Raw genomic sequence first — 6,421 nt, forward strand, 5'->3', positions numbered from 1 at the left:
ATCAAAGCCTGTGAGTTCCACCGACTTGACCCTCGGGTCTCACGCGTTGCGGCTCACAGGTCACGAGGAAAGTGTTTCCCTTTGCTCGTGGGTGGTTTTTGTGCCTTAAAAAATCATCAAATCTCACAAATTAATGAACATTGAGTGCAACAATTGTGGCAATTGTACACATGTGCAATCCATGGCTACTAGGTTGATAATAATTATCGGTGGACGGTGATTGATAAGAGAAAAGTTGTCATAGGAGCGTCTAAACACAGAACTGAACCGTGACCGTTTTGCGCATGCGCTAGTGACATTTCATAAATTGAAATCTCTTATCTGTTATCAGGTTATTACAACCATCTTATCTTATATCTATGATTACAACTTTTAAAAAATAAAAATCGTTTAATTATATTCAAATAATATTGCAATTTTGAATTTACTTGTATTAAATATACCATAATGTTGGTCTATTTGCATACATTTGTTTGAAATATAGTCTAAAGTCTTTAGTTTCAGGATCATTCATCAGTTTTATTTCATCAGATTATTTTTCATTACACTGCCTGTGAACAAGACTTATATTATTTAATTGTTTTGGTTTAAGGGCTCGAATAATATTATATGACTTGTACAATTTGAGTTTATTTTTTTAGTTCCTTGTGACTTTATTAACCTTTTTGAATTATCTTTTTCTTTATAGGTGCCAGATCGACTACATTCATAATAAGTTCTACAACCATCATTGCATTTTCTTTTTCCGGTTTGGTGTGAATATTGACAGTTATGTTTTAGTTCATAATTTTTTAACCAATTTTGAAACTCTAGAATTTAATTTAGGATATTTTTTAGTACATTTAATAAATAAATAAACATTATATTATGTCATGGTGTTACCTGATACACTAGAAAAGTGCATTATTTCTTCTTTTATACACATTCCATGTTGTGTATTTAGATGTTCAATAAGCAATTTTTTTTTTGAAAATGTTTTGTCCATACAAGATATACATTTAGTTAACACTTTTTTTTTTGTTTCACTACTTACATTGTGTTTATTTAAAAGATGTCTGGTCAATGAAGACTTGGTCGAAAATTCTGCTTTGCATATATCACAATTAATCGCCATTTTGAACATAAAGTTAAAATAAAATAGGAAACTCTATTTTTTGTTTAATACTATACTGTATACTTGATCAAAGTTGCCTGTCATTATGGTATGATCATAACTCTCATGTAATTATATATAGCTATTTATAAAACTTTTATTAGGAAAATTTTAGTACTGTAAATAAAAGATAAATACAAGATCCAATAAAAATATTGTATGTAATAATATGTTTAGGATTACCATGATGTTATAAGAATTGAAAATGAGCTAATATTATTTTACAAAATTAATTTCCACAATTGTATATTTGTATTAATATTATTCATATTTTTTTATATAGGTAAACAGTGATAATATGTCTTATGAAAAATAATAAAAAATTCTTAATTTTTATTCATAATTTAAATATATTTTTTTTATTCTTTGATTATCTAGAAAGGAAATAATAGGTCAAGAAAATACAAAATATAAATCTAATATAAAATAATTAAATATGCGCTTTATTAACTTAAAACATTTTACTAACATGTAATATTTAATTTATTCTAATAACAAAAACAATTTTGTATTTGAAAATTCATTATTTATGTAATTATAAAATTAATAATTCATAAATATAGATTGACAATCTTTCGGATCCATAGCTCCAAGAGCAGACAGCGTCCAATCATCTATTGTATGATGTAACATACAACATGTTGTCTTGAATATTATTGTTGACATTGACATTGAGTTTGGCTGCCATCTTACACTATTCTGCGTATAACTGCTATTAGATTATAATTAAAACCATTATTAATTAATTTAGAAAATAATATGACTATTTACTATTTACTATTTACTTTTCTGTTTCTTTAAAGCATACAATCTTCCATCTTTGTAAAGAATTGTTAGTTTGGGTTCATTACATTTAGTTTCAATTTTTTCCTATAAAACATAAAAACTTAATAATTAAAAATATATAATAATATAAGTTTATAACATATTATTACCTGATACAAATTTAACAATATTATACATCATAATATAAGTCTTGTTCACAGGCAGTGTAATGAAAAATAATCTGATGAAATAAAACTGATGAATGATCCTGAAACTAAAGACTTTAGACTATATTTCAAACAAATGTATGCAAATAGACCAACATTATGGTATATTTAAAACAAGTAAATTCAAAATTGCAATATTATTTGAATATAATTAAACGATTTTTATTTTTTAAAAGTTGTAATCATAGATATAAGATAAGATGGTTGTAATAACCTGATAACAGATAAGAGATTTCAATTTATGAAATGTCACTAGCGCATGCGCAAAACGGTCACGGTTCAGTTCTGTGTTTAGACGCTCCTGTTGTCATGCCCGAAAAATGATAATAATATAAAATGATTATTCAGAAAAGCAGTTCTACAGTAGTACCAACTGAATGAATCAAAATTACCATATTAAATATATTATATTCAATTATCATCGAGATAGATATTGTTATCTATAATTTATATTGATAATAATTATATTATTGATGATTAAAGTTATACAATTATACTGCGCGATTTTTAAAAGCGGGAAAAACTATTAGTTAGGTTATTGCCAAATTTATAAAATGTAACCGGTATAGTCACAAAATTGAATCTTATCTTGCTTTGAGGAAAACTTTCCCTGTTTGTTAATTTTTACAACCAATATATTAAAATAAATTATTTTGGTTGTTTTTCCTTTTTTTTAATGTTCCAGGTCTTTTATGTATACTAACTTTTTGTATGATCAAAAATTTACATATTTACCTAAGTACCTGGTCACTTTGGGCACATTGGTACTCATTCGTATCAAGAATGTAAAGATAAACGTAGAAGTAATTATGTTAGGTGTTTGAGTGTACAATATACAGTATATAATTGATATTTATCAATCCAAATAAATTATTTATTTGTAATCATAAGAAAAAAAATACAGTTTTAAATGTTTTAACTGTAAACGGTGATTAAAAACAAGTTTATGCTCTGACTATCGAGTTGGCTACAAAATCAAATAATTAAATTTTTTAAGTTGAACATTTTTTTTATTAGTAACTCATTATACGTGCGTGAAGTTGATCCTCACCCACCATAACCGATTTTTTGATAATTATGTAAGTACTCATTTTGCAAATACTTTGCAAACATTTGCAAATTGGTTTTCAGCATTTGCAAATCATATCTCTGGCCACAAAATAAGACGGAGGAGCCAACTTCACGCACGTACTGATTATGGATTTAAGAATGAATATATTTTTAAAAAACGCGTGCCAAGGCAGAGATCGGCATGTAAACTTTCTTGATTTTCAATTTTCAGAAATGTATTAATTGTATGTAATATATAATGTAAGTATGTATATAATGTATTTTATTTTCATTTTAAATTAATGAAATACAACTCTGAAACCAATGATCAGATTTTATTGTTTGGGGTCTTGTTAGATTCACATTGGCTACATAGGAGAAGTGCAGTGAAGATTTTCAAAACTTTATTTTTTATACTTAATTCACTACAGAGCTTCAAAACAAATTTAAACACATTTTATTGGTCGTTTTTTTTTATATTTTTCAACTTGATAGCTTTTGTAATGAGTTAACGATTGAAGTTAAAGTTCTGAAAATCTTTACAGCATTTTTCCTAACCAATGTGAATCTGACAAGACCCCAAATAACAAAATCTGTTCTCCAGTTTCGGTAATCTACCACGCTAAATGAAAACCTAGCTAAATAAAACCTAAATTAAATATTTTTTTTTTGAAAATGTTTATAATTTCACATTTTGTACCAACTTGATAATTCCTTTTTAACGAGCTATTAACCAACTTTTTAGCTATAATAATTGAAAAAAGTTAAAAAATAGAAATGTTGGGACTGTTCACACCGACGTTTTTGTTGATTCATATTGTTATACCGCTTGGGTGTAATAACGGATTTCTCTCATTAATATTTTATGTTAAAGCTAGCTTAATTATCCATCTACTCATTGCAACTGAGTTACATTTTTATCATTTTCCTATTTAACAAAAAATTTTCATTTCAATTACTATACTAAGTAAAAATGAGGGGAGGTACTTACATCATACTAGAGGAGTGACATTTAGGTTATTTCCACGGTCAATCAGCTAACTAGGTGATGATGGATCCAACGACGAAATTTTCGGAACAAACGAAGAACAATCGATAACCGAGGATAACCCCGGGTTTTGACGTTTGCCTGACACCCCCACCAAGGACATATACAACGGGTTCCCTTAATGACTTGTAGTTATGAGGGCATCTATGTACAGTTTACCCCTTTTGTTCATCCACACCTTAAGTCAGCTCTGACGCGCTCTGTTACCGGTGTATGGGCGCCGGTGATTCGGTCTGGTAAGATGAGGGGATGTTGTATTTATTATTATATTGTAGTTATCTATTATTATCATGTTATCAATTTGTTATATAATATTAGTTGTTTTTGTATCTGATATGCCTGTTCTATCGTATTCTCTATTATTTGATATGTTTGTTCATTATATTTAAAAAAAAAAAATGTAACTAGGGAATCCTTGTTTTTATCCATTTCCTTTTCTGGACGCCACCATACCAGCCATCTACACCACGACGAAGAATTACCGGTTGCAGTTTTGTGAGACCACGTCTCCCAAGGGGGGAGTATGTTCACGCAAGTTATGAGTTATGATAAGCGATAACGGGCACCCCCTTGGTTGAGGAATCAAGCGCCGCCGTTCAGCTGGAACGTGCGGCAGTTGACAAGCCTGCGACGCCGCGAGCTCACCGCTGCGTTATCCGCCACCTTCTTCTCCGTGTATTGTCATTACCGTATTTTTTGCTCACGAGTCACGACATCTGTTTTCGGGTCGTTGTCTTGGAAATTAAAAACCCGAAAAACCACGTGAGAATACTTTTTTGCCGTTCCTGCAAAGTGCATTTCGTCTGCTGGAAGAGGCGAGTTTTTTGTGTTGTCGATAAACCGTTGTTGTTGACTTGACATTCGCCAGATCCGGCTTGATTAGCTCCGATCGCCTGGGATACGACCAGTTCCGGTTCGTTGAACATTGATATTGCCAGCTCCGGTCAATCAGAAGAAAGAAATTTAGTGAGTTCCTAATTCCGCTCCTTAAAGGTACCATTCTTTTTTAGTAACATTATTTACAATTATAATTTATAAAGGACAGATGGTCTGTTAGTTATATTGTTAGATACTCGTACGAGTTACTTGTCTTTTTATGAACACGACATATTTTTGTATATTATTATTGAATTGTTGCGTTATTTATTTATATATATATACTATTTGTATTCCTCCCCCTTTCCCTATCGGAGCACGAGTCATCGCCGTTCACGAGCCAACTAAGGTAAGTCCGGTGTTGGCGAAACAGGCAGTGTTACCAATAGTACTGCACACTACCGACCACAGTATGCCCACAACTCGTCCATCCTGACTTAGGGTTACCCTCAACCATCATAGATAACATATTTTAATAATAATATAAAAATAGTAGCAGATAGAGTACATAACATAATGATCAGAAATAACATAATAAATTCATAAGTGCATAACATAATGATCTTAATAGCATAATAAATTCATAAATGCATAACATAATGATCTTAATAGCATAATAAATTCATAAATGCATAACATCTTAATAACATAATAAATTCATAAGTGCGTAGTCTTAATTAACATAATGATTAGAGAAAAAATAAAATCATACTTGAATAACCATGGAAGTGTTAACATACTATATTTTTACAATATTACAGTAACAAATAGTGATTCGCTTTGTCAACAATCAAGGCCAGTTTGCCACATCCTTATGTTTCCTATAGAAATAATTCCTGCATAAGGTCTTTGTGTTTGCTGAAAACCTGGTATGTCAGTAATTACAAATCTATCATTGGGTAAGGTTTTTTTTTACTAAATAAGGACCTTTAAATTTAGGTACTAGTTGTTTATTAGTCCCAATAGTTACATCATAGTTTCTTATTAATAGTAAGTCCCCTTCAATGTAATTTGTTGGTTGTTTATGTTTTGTATCATAATTAGTTTTGTTCTGTAATTGCACTTTATTTATTTGATTAGCAGCTTCTTGTCTTAGTTCAACTAAATCCCTATCAATACTTTGTATACAAGAGTCTAAGTACATTTTAATTTTATCATTAGGTCTACCTAATTGTTTAACACCGTATAATAACATTGCAGGTGCTTGATTGGTAGAACGGTTAACAGTATTGTTCACTACATATCCAATGTCAATTAAGGTTTTATCCCATTGTGATATGGTTGGTGCTAGTTTGGCTATCA

General features: G+C 29.9%; 1 long non-coding RNA gene across 1 annotated transcript; it reads right to left on the reverse strand.

The window, feature by feature from the left end:
* Positions 1–1,575: 1,575 nt before the first annotated feature.
* LOC149056741 (uncharacterized) lies at positions 1,576–2,267 on the reverse strand. Its single transcript, XR_016190858.1, has 3 exons — positions 2,089–2,267; positions 1,939–2,023; positions 1,576–1,865 (listed from the first exon to the last, which is right to left on the reverse strand). It is a non-coding gene; the product is annotated as an uncharacterized LOC149056741 (long non-coding RNA).
* Positions 2,268–6,421: the final 4,154 nt, after the last annotated feature.

This window comes from Diuraphis noxia, unplaced genomic scaffold, assembly GCF_037042655.1.
Source record: "Diuraphis noxia isolate RWA-SAM2 unplaced genomic scaffold, SU_Dnox_SAM2 contig0003, whole genome shotgun sequence".
NCBI classification, from domain to species: Eukaryota; Metazoa; Arthropoda; class Insecta; order Hemiptera; family Aphididae; genus Diuraphis; species Diuraphis noxia.